The sequence below is a fragment of the Nicotiana sylvestris genome, chromosome 8, assembly GCF_000393655.2.
Source record: "Nicotiana sylvestris chromosome 8, ASM39365v2, whole genome shotgun sequence".
NCBI lineage: Eukaryota > Viridiplantae > Streptophyta > Magnoliopsida > Solanales > Solanaceae > Nicotiana > Nicotiana sylvestris.
Genome location: NC_091064.1, coordinates 118,095,927 through 118,112,252, shown reverse-complemented (window position 1 = coordinate 118,112,252; position 16,326 = coordinate 118,095,927). Strand labels below are relative to the sequence as shown.

At 37.4% G+C, this 16,326-nt stretch overlaps 1 long non-coding RNA gene across 1 annotated transcript; it reads left to right on the top strand.

The window, feature by feature from the left end:
- The first annotated feature begins 1,527 nt into the window (after nt 1–1,527).
- LOC138874529 (uncharacterized) lies at nt 1,528–14,902 on the top strand. The gene is made up of 2 exons (XR_011401512.1): nt 1,528–2,406; nt 14,369–14,902. It is a non-coding gene; the product is annotated as an uncharacterized lncRNA (long non-coding RNA).
- Nucleotides 14,903–16,326: the final 1,424 nt, after the last annotated feature.

The window sequence follows — 16,326 nt, the reverse complement described above, 5'->3', positions numbered from 1 at the left end:
AAATTTCTATCTAGTAGATAAATGGATGAATAACGTCTTAATTACGATAAACTTAAACTTTATGGAAAAATAATCTGCAACAAAATATGAAGAAAAAGAGTTTTTATCGATTAATATTTATGAGTACAATTCTCGTATTTTCTTGATTCTTCTTCTAAAATTCTTCGTGATTCGAGAGCTTGAGTAGCGTTTTTCTCGAATATAGTTTGATGTGGACCTTCTTGTGATGTATTTAATCTCCAAGAAAGTCGGGCAACACTTCGTCGTTTTGGGTTGATCTCCGTGAAGAATTTTGTTTATCACTTTGTGCTTGTTGAAGAACTATGCGGTTGATAATTGATCTTTCTACTTGCGGATGCCTTCACCAACTGTGGAATGCTCTTCTTTAACTCTAAATCTCCCTAGAGAGTTATGTAACCCCTCTATTTATAGTTTTATAGGGTGAAAAGTCCAATTGCATATGAGCTTTCTTGCTTGATTCTGATCGGATCATGTGAATCATCAAACTTATCACACAAGTTATGTGATAAGGGTTGCATGTCATTGGCCAAAACATGTCATTTTAGATATTTGACGACTTGTGGTTGGTCCTTACTTTTTGACTTGGATTGCCACTTCATTTTAATATGTGGTGTCATCTTGTTGCCTTTTAATTTGACTGGACATACCATGTTACCTAACACATAGCATCGGTCTCGGCTTTAAGTTAAAATGGACTTTGGGCTTGAAAATAAAATGGACTTATTTAATTTGTAAAGTCTAAATAAATTATTTAACTGAATAAAATTGGATACGTATATGTAATTGGACTTCAAAAAATTCAATTAAATTATTAATGCTCACAGATTCCCACAAATCTCTTGGGAATTAGCCGAAATCGACTTTTGAAGCTGATTTACATGTCTGGCGTTTCGACTTTACAGGTATGTGCAATCTCTCTAAAAGAGCTATATCTCGAGCTAGGAGTATCTAAACTGTGATCTAGTTAATTCTACAGAATCGTAACTCGTACTAGTGCGACATATCCAAAATTCAGGGTTTTAAATCCCTTAGGACAAGCCAAAATAAATATTTGAAAATGATACACATGTCTACTGTTTCGACTTTACAGCACCACATGTTCTCACTGAAAAATTCATACTTTGAGCTAGGGGTGTGAAAATTGGGAGTCGTCTGTGCTACTGGAGAGAAAACTCCAAAACACAAAACACCTTAGAGTATCACAAAAGATTCACATTTTTGGATTACTAGCTTTGTTTTACTTTGCAAAAGAAAAAATAATTCACTAGCATATATTTTTCTTCTAATTTTTGTAAGACTAGCAATTTTATAACTTGTTTTTAATTGTTTCTTTTATTTTTTTAGTTTTTAGTTTTAGCGTAATATCTTTAATTTTGATTATCTTTAATAAATAGAAAAGGAAAAAAGAACCAATGCGAAAATGCCACCTAACATAATTTTCCATATCTTTGTAACAGACTTCACATGCTCACACTACAAAAATGCGTGTCACACTCTTGCACAAAAGGAGTTGTGCACTCGTTTCTTGGAGAGGAATTCACACCTTAGAAAAGAATACAAAAAATAAGATAGATTTGGAGAGAAAGAAAAATTGAAAAAGCAAAACGAAGCAGCCTTCCCCTTTCTTCTTCACTGAAAATAGCCGTCCCTGCCTCTCCTTCCTCAAGAGAAATACATGGAAGTTTCATATTAAACTCAATCACAAGATCATGTAGCTAATCCACCACCCAAACACCTCCATTTTCTCCTTAATTAGGCACCATTGTTACACCATTTTTAAACCATAAAATACAGCCTTGAAGTACCCTGTTTCCATCACTTTTTCTCCAGATCTTAACCTTTTAAACACCCCAAAAATACAGTAACAGCAGTTGCAGAAAACCAGCAAAAAATCAGCTCCAAAACCCAAGTAAAACCTCCATTAAAATAGTCCCAAAACCAGATTCTTCCATCACTAAAAGAGCTGCAATTTAAGCTCCATCTTCAGCCCATGAACTTCAAATTTTAACCACTAAAAACTCCGCAAAATCAGCCCCAAAATCTACCTCAAACCAACCCTTCCAAACCACCAAACAGTCCAGGCATGAATCGCCCAAAGACACCTCGAAAAGCAGGCCAAAAACGCAGCTGAAAACAGCCGCAAATTAGCTGAAGAACCAGCTAAAAAATAGTCCCCGAACAACCCCAAAAACCACCCCAAACCACCACCATTTTTAGCTCCAAACTCCAGCCAAAACACCACCCAAAACAGCCCAATAATACCTCAAAATAGTCCAAGGTTGATCGAGGTTGCGAGTCCCGATTTTTCGTTCGAGGTCCCGTTGCTGGTCCGAGGTTCCAGTCAGTACCTCATTTGACTGTCGCTTCTTTGTAAGCAGCAAAAAGGTTAGAAATCTATCAATGAAGGATTCATTCTTTTTAATTTACTGTTTCTTTCTTATAATGCTTCTGTTTTAGTTTAGATCTATCCAGATGTTGTATTATTTTTTCTTTTCTTTTCTTTTCTTTTGTTTATGTTTGTTTGGTTGAAATCAATTTTGCTACTATTTAAAACGTGAGCTTCTCATCCATGTTGTTAGGTTAATATAATCTGATAAATCCATGTTAGATTAGGAAAGTAAATAAGTCAATTCTTTAAAGGAAATTCATTTTATCAATAATATTTATGTTAGCATTTTATTCCTTAGTTGATGTTTTGTTGCATGTTTCTATTATTTTAATTTCTTGTTTCATGAAAGAAGATAGATATTAAGTTTAAAGTTAGTCAATTGTCCAATATAAAATCTGAAAAATGAAATCTTAAGTTGAACAAACTGTGGTGTATTAGAATCATTGGGCCATGTGATTTTAATATGAGATTAATGAGATTTTAGACTTTTAAATCTCATAAGTCACAACAAGGATTTTGGTTCGCACTCGAATACAAGTTGAGTACATCTTCCCAAATAATTTTCAAAAACTCTTGGCCTTACAATAATCTCAAATTAGCTTTACAAAAATAACTCTAATAAGATTACACACATTAGTTGCTTTAGGTGAATATTAATAATTTAATTATCATGGTTATTGGTACAGTTCCCGTGGCATAACTATGATATATAAATCCAAAATTCAAGTGCGCACTCACGCGACTTGGTCCTTAACTTCAAATAATAATGATAATAGCATGTTGTAAATCACAGGTGCATTTCACGTGGCATAATTTGCGATGTGCCTAAAACAACAAGTGCACGACATCGTGACTTGTTTCAAATAAACTCCATAATTATTTAAAACATATAATTAAAAGCGGTATAGAAGCGGTAACGCATAAAAGGTTTTAATCATGTATTAATTCAGATACTTAAGCCAATTATTAATTGTTAAGCGACCGTGCTAAAACCATAAAACTCGGGAGTGTCTCACACCTTTTCTCGGGTTAACAGAATTTTTTACTCGATCTTCTGTGTTCGCGGACCATAAATAGAGTCAATTTCCTCGATTTAGGATTTTAAAATAAACCGGTGACTTGAGACACCATAATAATTATTTCAAGTGGCAACTTTGTAAAAATAAATAATTCCATTTCTAATAACGTTACTTTAATTGGAAAAACTCCATTATCTTTAGAAAAAGAAGGTGTGACAACTCTAGCAAGTTTACTGGGGAAAAGAACCCAAAACTTCTGGTTTATGGTTCAGAATTCGAGCTTAGAATAACTGTTATACTTGGCTTTCTTGTGATTGTCTGATATTACATGTTTGGACCTAATGTGCTAATTGCCGCTCATTTATCGCTTCAATATTCTGTGAATTGTATATATAAACTGTTATGCCACCCTTCTTTTCTCTGAGTCTTCTAAATCTTCTGGGAAGCGGATGTTGGCATGGCTTCGTTTCTGTTAGAGTGTCATATCCCTAATTTAGAACGAGGATTAGATCAGTTACAAAGCCGGATAGCCTTTTTGTTCCTGGTACATTGCCTCCCACCCTCCCGGCTCAAGTTGTCCGCTCGGGTAAGCTTGGTCTAGAACAACACACCCCAGGATTCAAACCTATGATAACATAGCTTTATGCCGGATCCCTAGTAGGAATATTTGTTTGCATCACGTGCATTTAACTTTGGGGACACAACACAGAGGTTGGGTCCGTCTAGGACGGGTGTACCCAAATTAAAAGACCATTCTGATGCATTTTACATGTTACTTGTGCATTTGTTTGTTTCAACTTGCATGTTGACCAGCCTCTAGAGTAGGGAAAGAAAATCAAGAAAAACCCAAGAGTGAGGCAGGAGAGAGAAAATTTACCCGGTTCTGAAAAATTCAGGTATTTGAAAAACAATCCAAAACTCTGTCGAATTTTTGAGCAAAAAAGTCATTTCAATATGAGCCAATGTTTTCAAAAGTCATATTTTTCCTGTTGTGTCAAAACTGACTGAATTACGCGGGTCTGATTCTCATCGGATGTGAGATACATAGGCAAACCTCATCGATTTCAGTACCAATTTTTAAAAATCCAAAACTATTTTCCTTTGTTTCCTTCTTTAGAAATCTTTTCTTAGAAAATCGCAAATAAAAAAAATAAAATTTTAAACCCAAAAATATTTTTTATTTCTTTTTAGAAGTTTTTCATTCGAAAAAAAAATCAAAATCGAAAATATGGTTTTTTCCTTCTTTAGAAGTCTCCCTAAAATTCAAAAAAGTAAAATCAATCAAAATCAAAAAATATTTCTTTCTTCTTTAGAAGCCTTTCCTTCGAAAATTTTCGAAAAAAAAGCATAAAAAAATATAAACAAATCGAAATCCAATAATATTTTCTTAAGAAGTTTTTCTTTCAAAAATTTCCCCCTTCATCCCCCCCCCCCACCCAAACAAAAAACAAAAAAAAATTCAAAATCCAAAATATTTTCCTTGTTAGGAGCATTTGTGGTATGATTTTCAAAAAAAAAAAACAAATAAATAAAGAGATTGATGAATAAATTAGAAAAGAGTTAGCTTATTTACTTTGTTTTTGCTATCCCTGAACTACGTAATGATATGATTCATGCGGTGTCAGGATGCGATCATTAGCCATAAATAAAGTGAGAGAGAAAAACAAAGAGTGATAAAAAAAGGGGGCAAAACAAAGAGCGCAAAAAAAACAACAAAAACAAAATAGAGAAAAGTTAGAGTGAAAAAATCCAAAAAAAAAACTGTGAAATAAAAAAGAGAAGAGGTATTCGAGTGAAAAAAGGTTAATTAAAGCCGGGATGAAATACACAACCGTTCAAACACATGGTAGAAGTATTTAGCTGTTAGGTGTATTGCATCCCAACGTGCGATTTCCTATCTGTTAAATGTCTCAAAGCTAACAAGGTTGTTGTGTGTGCAAATTAGCCAGGTTCTGTTCAGGTGGTTGGTTTTTGTTGGTAATTTGGCTTCCCATCCTTACTTCACAAGATCCAAAGATAGGGATCCTATGGCCTACTAAAGTCATCTACCAATTATCAATCTTGAGGATAGACCGGCACTGGCTATTCCACAACTAGAATCAACAACTGCTAAAGAGAATAGGATGCTACGTCTCCGCATGTTGGAAATGTGGGACGCCTGATCTAGTTGTAGGGAACCGCCGATTGCAATTCCTTGGTTCCTGTCACGACCCAAGTTCTCCCTCCGTGAGCTGTCGTGACGGCACCTAGTCTCTACGACTAGGTAAGCCTAACAGTTGCGGAAAAAGAAACAAAATGCGGAAAAACTAATAAAAACTGAAGATAAGCAAATATAAAAACGTTTAAGATGTCGTTCGGCATATACTAATACAAGATCTCAAAAACTGAACAACTTCTCAAAATCTGGAATCTCATGAAATCACAAGCTGTTGAATAACTACAAGTGTCTAACTCCATAATGTCTAAACAAAAGTAAATACAAAAGGGCTAATACTGTAAGAGAGAATGGAAAGGGACTCCTCGGTCTGCGGACGCTGCAGATATACCTCAAAGTCTCTAGAGAATCTCCTCGCCTCAAGGGTAGTAGGGTTGAGTCGAAGTACCTGGATCTGCACATAAAAAACATGCGTAAAAAGGGCATGAGTAAACCACAACGGTACTCAGTAAGTGTCAAGCCTAACCTCGATTGAGTAGTGATGAGGAAGGTCAGGGCCCTACTGATTATAGCTGAAAAACGAGGTAAAACAGTATAGAATATGATAATATAATTAAATGCTAACAGTATGAAGTAACACAGGATAATAAGAATAATAACAACTATAACAGAGACAAAATAATCACATAGGAATACAGCTCAACACAGAGATAACAACCGGGGATCTCCCAGGATACCGTCTTGTAGTCCCCAAATGTAAATATCCAGTGGATCTCCCGGGTGTCATCCCGTAGTCCAACTCATAGTGCTCGGGGATCTACTAGAATCCCGATCCGTAGTCCCAAATATAATTACCCAGTACTGGGGGAATCTACCGGGTGCAGTCTCATAGTTCCAATATAATGTGCAGGGGGATCTACCGGAATACAAATCCATAGTCCCAAAGTAAACACACAGCAGCAACACAGAGAATATTCAATTCAATCCAAATTTCATACCAAGGTAAATAGGTATTTCTAACCTACCATGCTGCACATAATTCAAATAAAGCAGTTTGAGCAAGTAAAGCAATTAAGTCAATTAGACATGTTTCCCTAAGCTAATAGTAGGCTTAAATTGCAAGTAGTATAAACAGGAAAGGAAACACAATTATAGTTACTTAATGAAAATAGAATTTTCAACCATTCATACAAGTACGCACTCGTCACCTCATGTACAAGGCATCTCAAATATCAACAATACGAAATCCTAAGGGGAGTCCCCCACACAAGGTTAGGCAAGCCACTTACCTCGAACCGGCTAAAAAATAACAAGAAACCACTCTCTTGCCACGAGTACTCGACTCCAAATGGCCCAAATCTATTCAAATCAATTGCATAATGTAAATATAACTTCAATTAACTAATTCCACTAATTAATTTGAAGCTAACATGCGAAATTAAGAAAATTGCCCAAAAAGCCCTCAGGCCCGCATCTCGGAATCAGGTAAAAGTTATGAATTATAAACCCTCATTCACTCACGAGTCTAACCATACCAAAATTATCCAAATCTAATATCAAATCCCCAATCAAAACTCGAAAATTAGGTCTAAGAACTTTCCCAAATTTATCTTTAATTTCTCACCCCAAAATTCGAAATTAGATGATGAATTCATGATTAGATTAATGGGTTATAAGCAAAAAAGAGTTAAGAATTATTACCCGCAAGCTCCCTCCAAAATTTGTCTCCTACCGAGCTCCTAATTCAATTTTTGTGATATGAACTCAAAACCCTCGATTTTGAACTTTATATTCTGCCCAGACGCGTTCTTAATCGTGATCGCAAAAACTCCCACATGATCGCGAAGAGCAACTTCACTGACCCGCAAAAATAACCTACGTGAACGCGATAAACCCTACGCAATCGCGATGTTGCACTGCTCAGCACTACGCGATCGCGAAGACAAAATCTTCCACTCCTCAGCTGCCTTACTTTTTCCTCTACGTGAACGCGGCGTAGCCCACACGTTCGTGATTCAACTCCTGCCAATACTACACATTTGCACTCCCTTTCCCGTAATCACGTAGAACAAAATCCCCTCTGCCTCATCTAAGCCTTTGCGATCGCAAGCCTCCTCACGCGATCGCGATGAAGAAAAGTCTACAACAAATACCAGCAGAAATCTGATCCTTCTCCAAGTCCAAAAATGGTTCGTTGAGCATCCGAAATACACCCGAGCCCCCCAGAACCTCAACCAAACATGACAACCAATTCTACAAAATCATTCAAACTTGTTACAACCTTCAGAACGTTCAAAACAACATTAAAACACCAATTTAACATTGGATTCAAGCCTAAGAACTCCAAAAACTCTCAAATTACGCTTTCGATCAAAATGACTATCAAACCTCGTCTGAATGACCTGAAATTTTGCAACCACGTCACATTCAATACTACGGAGCTATTCAACTTCCGAAATTCCATTCCGACCCCGATATCAAAATCTCATTATCGAACTGAAAACTTCAAAAATTCAACTTTCAGCATTTCAAGCCTAAATAAGCTACGGACCTCCAAAACACATTCCGAACATGCCCTTAAGCCCAAAATCACGCAATGAAGATAACAGAACCGACGGAATTCCATTCTGAGGCCGTCTTCACACTACTTCGACTACGTCCCAAATTCTAAAGTTTAAGCTCTCTTTTAGGGACTAAGTGTCCCAAAACACTCCGAAACTCAAAACCAAATATCCCGGCAAATCAAAATAGCAGAAATAAATATGGGGAAAGCAGTTAATAAGGGATCATGGTGGTAATTCTTTAAACGACCGGCCGAGTCATTACAGTTCCCTGAGTTGATCCCAAGATCATGTGGGGCTGCCAACGCCTCCATGTCCAACCCGTTTATCCCATGCGGGTACCCTCCAATGCCGTTTAACAGTCCCGGAATGCCTTCTGTGGTTCGCCACCAGGCGATGGCTTCAAAGGCACCGTCAGCAATGTTCTCTGCAACACCAGTCTGCACCACTGCACAACACACTATACCACGTCCGTATGTTTAGCCTCCAACGTTTACCGTTTAGGGTCCACAATTTCAACCATAAATAACATATGTGACACCACTCTCATTTACTTAGCCTCCGCAATGTGACTTCTCGGTTGAGCAAGAAAAGGTTGTCAAGAATCCCGAGTAAGGGGAAATAATTCGGAAGATGAAAAGCTTGGAGCAGAGCTTAAAGAGTATGCAAGACCTGAGCGGCCAAAAGAGCGTCTCTTACGCTGAATTGTGAATGTTTCCCCATGTCCACTTACCAGCTAGCTTCAAGATGCCAAAATTTGAAAAGTATGACGGGCACGAAGACCCGATTGCTCACCTGAAATGATATTGTAACCAGTTGAGGGGCGCCAGTGGAAAAGAAGAGTTGTTAATGGCCAATTTTGGAGAAAGTCTCACTAGAATTGCTTCCGAGTGGTACATGGATCAAGAAATTACCCATTGGCATGTGTCAGACGATTTGGCCCGAGATTTTATCCTCCCATTCGAGTATAATGTGGACATCGCTCTCGATAGAAACTTTTTGTCCAATTTGAAAAAGAAAACTATTAAAAGCTTCCGCGAATATTCTGTCAACTGGCACGAGAAAGCCACTGGGGTAAAGCCTCCAATGGACGAAGAAGAAATGATTACGGTATTCCTATAGGCCCAAGAGGCGGATTACTTTCAGAACGTAATGTCCGTTATAGGTAAACTATTCGCTGAGGCTATCAAAATTGGAGAAATGGTCGAAAATGGTCTTAAAACGGGCCGAATTATGAGTCATGCTGCTTTTAAGGCCACATCACAGGCCTTTCAGAATGGTTCAGTGGGTTTGATAAACAGAAACATGAGGCAAGAGGGAGCCATGATGACTTCGAGCTCGATGGGGGGTCGCAGGTCATTCCACCAATCATATATGCTTCCTAAGGTCCCATAACACTTTTATCCCCATCAAAATGCTGCTTATGTCGTGGCACCGCCTCTCTATGCGGCGATGAACGCACAACCTTATACGCGGCCACAACATTATGCACAAAACCGAGCTCCACCTCCGAAAAATTTCTGTCCCTACCAAGCTCCATATAATTCCTAACCAAATATTCCCCAATACAATCCTCACCCAAGAGATCCCCTCAAAAGGAATCAGTTCATCCTTATTGGTGAATTGCATTCAAGTTTGTTTCAAAAGCTAATCAGGCTAGGTCTACTATAGTTAGTAGCCCCGAACCGGACGAACCCCAAGTCCCCCTCACACCGAGCTGATGCTAGATGCGAATACCACTCTAAAGCAATGAGACATGATACTGAAGACTATTGGACTCTTAAAGGAGCAGTGGAAGACCTCATCAAGGTCAAGGCAATAGTTCTTGGGGATGAAGAGGCCCCTAATATGACGAACAATATTATGCCTACTCATATCAATGGGCCAGTAGTTGGAATGATCTGTGATGATGAGGAGTTTGATCTGGCACTGAAGGCCATTGAAGCCATCGCCGAGACAGAAGAAAAGCAAAAAAACGTCACCAAACCTTAAAGTTCCCTGATCAGGTCTTTCAACCAACTAATAACCTCTAATTCCACGTCCTTTCGTTGTCCAAAAATCTGATCATTCGTTTGACGCGTATGGTTGGAATCGGCTGCTATAGGACCTTCAATCTGTGTCGAGGTTATTTTTTGACCTTTCTAGGTTTAGATCATAATTATGAACAACCAAAAAACTAAACTTATCATCTTCTATTTTGACTTTTTATTCATAATGATTATTAACATCAACCCATGTGGTTTTCTAAAACTACAACAAGCTTTCCTTCAACTTTCTTAAGGCATCAGGGATTAACGCCCTTGATAAATGCCTCCGCTGCCTACTCATCTGGTACTGCCGGTAGCAACATTTTTTCTTTTTGTAACCTAATCTGGTACTCTCCAAGTAATTGTGAGTCTCCTTGAGCGATTCTGAAGATGTGTGTTTTTCGTGCTTGAACTTTCTTTGCTCCAATGTGAGCTTTAATAAAAGAATATGCAAGCATTTCAAAAGAATCAATTGAATGTTCAGATAAAAGTGAGCAACATGTTAAAGCCTCTTTCGTTAGGGTCTATCCAACTTTCTTTAGCAAAACTATTATGATTTCATATTGAGCCAAATCGTTTCTCTTTACAGCAGTGGTGTACGTTTTAATCTGTTCCAATGGGTACCATATTCCATTGTATTTTGGAATATCTGGCATCTTAAACCTCATTGGAATCAACTCCAGAGCCACACTAAGTTTAAATGGAAACTGTATATATTACTTTGAGTCCGGCCCTTTAGGACCGGAGATGCTCCCGAAATATGGTTCCTCCTAACATGGAATTCATTAACATTTTGATTCATTTGGGTATTTGTCTCTCTCATGCACCTCATGAATTCGGTCCTAAAAGGATTATTTGTGGTAGTTTTATTTCTGGATCCATTACCTGTACCTCCATCCCGGTTATTGTCCGATCTAAACTCCCCCTTAAAGCTACATTACCGGTTCCTGGAACCGTTTGATTTATATGCACTCTAGGAGAGGCTCGAAACTCTATCATTTGAGTTATTTGAAGCTGTCGATATCGCTTGTTGCAACTCAGACATTATCAGGTCCTGTCTTGAGAGAGGGTTCACAATTTTCCTTTGTTGTGCTCTCAAAACTTTTACAGTATCGGCAACAGGTTGATCATCCAAATCATCAGGAGTGGGACTCCTTGTACGCTGAACATTCCTTTTCACCCGACTTAGAGTTGATTTGTTCCCGTCCTAATGAGTTTCACCAGTTGAATCATCTTGTCCCGATCCATTGCGTATAGGATGTACATTACCCATAGGCTCGTTGTTGTTCTTCACACCAGCATTGAGCAAATTATTGACAGCCATAATTACAGTATGCTTGCTAATATTGAATTTTTTTTTGAAAAAAGTTAGCAAACAATGAGCAAATCAGAATAACACCATAATTATCTATGCCTCATGGTAGGTGCCAAATTATTTACCCGTAAAAAGATACAGTTGAATTTGTATAAGTGATTTATAGACATGTGGATTAAGATGATCTGCTTAGTAAATTAAAAAGAATAAAGATAATAAAATAAAGTTACTTTACAAAGAACAATCCTGTATTTTAGATAAATTCAACCAGAATCAAGATAACGGGTAAGCTTCAAACACAACATTTCTGTATAAAACTGTGAAAAAGAGAGAAAGAAAGATAGATTTTTAATTCTTGTTGATCGTGTCATTATAATGAGTACAAATGTTGCTATTTATAATTAAATCTGAGGAGAAAAGATCATCAAGTCTCGCCCTCTTAAGATGAATAAGAACTCTCTTGATGACTGCATAACGTTGGAAGTAAATGCTGAGAGTTTCTGTAATGGTTGCCCCTTTAATGTTGCTTTCTCTAATCGGAGCCTTGCTTTCAAATTTACTTTTATGATGTTTGTGTCTTTGGAATTCGCATAATACCAGTCATATGTATGTATTAGGTATTAGCTGATTGTTGACCCATCTACACCATTGCCACATGTCTACTCGAGAAACGCCCACCTATAAAATTAAATATTGGTTCTTTAATTTGCATTTCCGTATTTAGCATGCTATGTTTGCTCAAAATATTTATGTGTGGTTCAAATGAACTCACAGGCAAACAAGGAAATATTGGTTCTTTAATTTGCATTTCCGTACTAATTTAGTTTTACAAGTTTTTCATGTAAAATATTCACATGTTGTTCGCATAATTTGGCTCAAATTGATAAAACGGTTATTTGAAGTTGAAGTTGGAAAAGGGCATTTGAAAATAACTTTTTCTTTTTGCTTTTTTGAAGTTCCGCCTCTTGGACCTCTTAAGAAATTACATCTTCTATCTGATCTAAAATTTCTATCTAGTAGATTAATGGATGAATAACGTCCTGATTGCGATAAATTTTTACTGTATGGAAAAATAATCTGCAACAAAATATGAAGAAAAAGATTTTTTATCGATTAATATTCATGAGTACAATTCTACGTATTTTCTTGATTCTTCTTCTAAAGTTCTCCGTGATTCGAGAGCTTGAATAGCATTTTTCTCGAATATAGTTTGATGTGGACCTTCTTGTGATGTATTTAATCTCCAAGAATGTCGAGCAACACTTCGTCGTTTTGGGTTGATCTCCGTAAAGAACTTTGTTTATCACTTTGTTCTTGTTGAAGAACTATGCGGTTGATAATTAATCTTTCTATTTGTGGATGCCTTCACCAACTGTGGAATACTCTTCTTCAACTCTAAATCTCCCTAGAGAGTTATGTAACTCCTCTATTTATAGTTGTATATGGTAGTCCAATTGCATATGAGGTTTCTTGCTTGATTCTGATCGGATCATGTGAGTCATCAAACTTATCACACAAGTTATGTGATAAGGGTTGCATGACATTGGCCAAAACATGTCATTTTAGACATTTGACGACTTGTGGTTGGTCCTTACTTTTTGACTTGGATTGCCACTTCATTTTAATATGTGGCGTTATCTTGTTGGCTTTTAATTTGACTGGACATGCCATTTTACCTAACACATAGCATCGGTCTCGGCTTTAAGTTGAAATAGACTTTGGGCTTGAAAATAAAATGGACTTATTTAATTTGTCAAGTCTAATTAAACTATTTAACTGAATAAAATTTGATATGTATATGTAATTGGACTTCAAAAAATTCAATTAAATTGTTAATGCTTCAGATGCCCACAAATTTCTTCGGAATTAGCCGAAATCGACTTCTGAAGCTGATTTACATGTCTGCCATTTCGACTTTACAAGACTGTGCAATCTCTCTAAAAGAGCTATATCTCGAGCTAGGAGTATCTAAACTGTGATCTATTTGATTCTACAAAATTTTAACTCGTACTAGTGCGACATATCTAAAATTTAGGGCTTTAAATCCCTTAGGACAAGCCAGAATAAATTTTTGAAAATGATACACATGTCTACTGTTTCGACTTTACAGCACCGCATGTTCTTACTGAAAAATTCATACCTTGAGCTAGGGGTGTGAAAATTGGGAGTCATCCATGCTACTGGAGAGAAAACTCCAAAACACAAAACACTTGAGATTATCACAATTAAAATCCTTTAAGAATGGCTGCAATAATATTTGGAAGTTTGCTCCAGACATCTGCCATGCTCGTTCTTCAGATTTGTTCGCTCTTGTCGAAAAAAAATCAAATCTTGAGCTAGGAACGTCGGAAATGCGAGCCCTCTATGCTGATGGAAAAAAGACACAGGAACTGTAAAATACCGTGGCAAAACTCCTTTTGTATTTTCCGCAATAATATATTAAAGTCGCTCTTGATGTCTGCCATATTTTTTTTAGCTTTGGTCACTCTCGCTGAAGAATTCGTATCTCAAGCTAGAAATGTTCACATTGCAATCTGTTTGTGCCATTAGAATATAACTCAAAGACCTCAGACACATATAAATTTCATGGAAAAACTCCTTTAGGGCTATCAACAGAAAATTTTCCAATTTGACCTAATGAAGTGAATTTCAGGTTAGCATACTTTCGGCAAAAATAATTGTATCATGAACTAGAAGCGTCAGAATCACCAACTGTTTGGTCCTATGAAATTAAGACGTCAAGAACTATAACTGTATCAAAGATGGAGGCTCCTTTCACTCTTAGTTAGCCTACACATTTTTTAAATTGGTTCTACAACCTTGCATGTCATGACTTTGGCTATCAACACAAATCTTATCTTCTTATTTATTTCTTTTGCAGACTTGCAAATGAGCTCAATAGGTCTTAGTGTCAGACCAAGAAGGTACACAAGATGTGAATATGTTGATGTTTCGAGCAACAAGCAATGAGCAAAATCTCCATGCAAAATACGGACTTGCTGTAGAGAGATCATCATATGAAAGTACCCATTTCCCAAAAGTTGTGTATACTCAAATTTTTGATATCCATGAAGCTTACCCAAGGTGCTCACATAATGATGGAACTTTTGAGGGCGAGGTACATGCTCATGTATGGGAACTTCAAATAGAAGAAGTGGACCAAGAGCCTATGATTCAACAACAAAACACATAGTTAAGGGATTATGGAAGCTGCTATATGCCATGAGCATGCCATCAAGGATGATCCATCATATGGAGAAGTCACGAATGAGTTGGAAACCGTACTTATCTTTCGTTCATCTACACGACTTTATATTCATTGTATAGGATGATTCTCATTCTGCTTTTTATCATTGATGTACATAACCTTTTCAATATTGAAACAATAAAATGGCTTTTATGCTTTGGTACCAAATTATCTTCTTTTTCTCATTTAAATTTGCCTCTGCATTTGAAAGAGTTAATATTATGATTCCATGATGTCAAATTTTATTTTTTAAAACTCATGCGACTAAACTTAGAATGAAACTTTAAGCTCCCTACATACATCAGTGAAAAGGATCAAGTCATAACGTAGTTTAGAAAGATGTGTTTTTTATTTTTATTTTTCATGTTCTAATTATTTTCCTAGGCCGCCTCTCCCGAGGTTTTCATTCTAGCGAACATTTTTCCCCTAATATTTGCATAGTCCGCCTCTTTCGAGGTTTTTAACCTAGCGGACCTTTGTTTTTGTTTTGTGTGTCCCTACACAGTTTAGACTCATGTAGGCCAGGAGTGTGGCAACTTACAGCTTAGGCTCATGCGTCAAGGAGCTTGGTGACTTTCATGTGAAGTACTATTTCAAAAATTTGTTGTTGATCGTACCCACCATATGTAATGATCCGGCCAGTCGTTTTGAGTGTATTAGCCCCGATCCCCTATTTATTTCCTTCACTGTGTTATATTGTAGTTATGTGACTTGTCGGATTGTTTGGTTTTGGTTTCGAGAGAGTTTCAGAGTGAAATGGGACTCATACTCCCTAAATTGGAGGTTTAAGTCGTACGAGTTGACCGTAGTTTGACTATGTGAAGATAAATCTGGAATGGAGTTTTGACGGTTCCAATAGCTCCAAATGGTAATTTTGGTCTTAAGAACGTGTCCGGACGTTGATTTGGAGGTCAGTGGGTCGTTTCGGCGCTAATTGATGAAAGTTTGAAATTGGTGGAATGTTGGGAAGTTTGACCAGGAGTGGACTTTTTGATATCGAGGTCGGATATCATTTTCGGATATTGGAATAGGTCCATAATGTCAATTATGACTTGTATGCAAAATTTGGTGTCAATCAGAGTTATTTTGGTATGTATCAGCGTCGGCTCCAGAATTTGAGTGTTCATAGTTGCTTAAGCTTGAATTTGGGTTGCGATTCGTTGAATTCATGTTGTTTGATGTGGTTTTGGCCACGAGTAGACCCGTTAAGTGTTTTGGAGCTAGTTGGTATACTTGGATGAGGTCCTAGGAGCCCCGAGTGTGATTCAGATCGATATCGGATAATTATTGGACTTACTGAATTGCTGATGCTGGACTTGTTCTGATGTCTTCGCACCTGCAAAGGGATTTGGTGCAGGTGTGGGATCGCAAATAAAAGCCACTAGTCACAGAAGTGAAGTTTTTCTAGTCCAGCTGGGATCGCATTTGCAATCAATTGTCTGCAGAAGCGGACTCGCGGATGTGGAGGCTACCTTCGCAGGAGTGGAACTTGCCTTGGGCTTGACCGCAGATGCGGTCATTTCTCCGCAAAAGCGGTCTCGCATATGCAAGCCCTTCTCGACAGAAGAAAAAGCCCTAGACTTAAGTTGCAC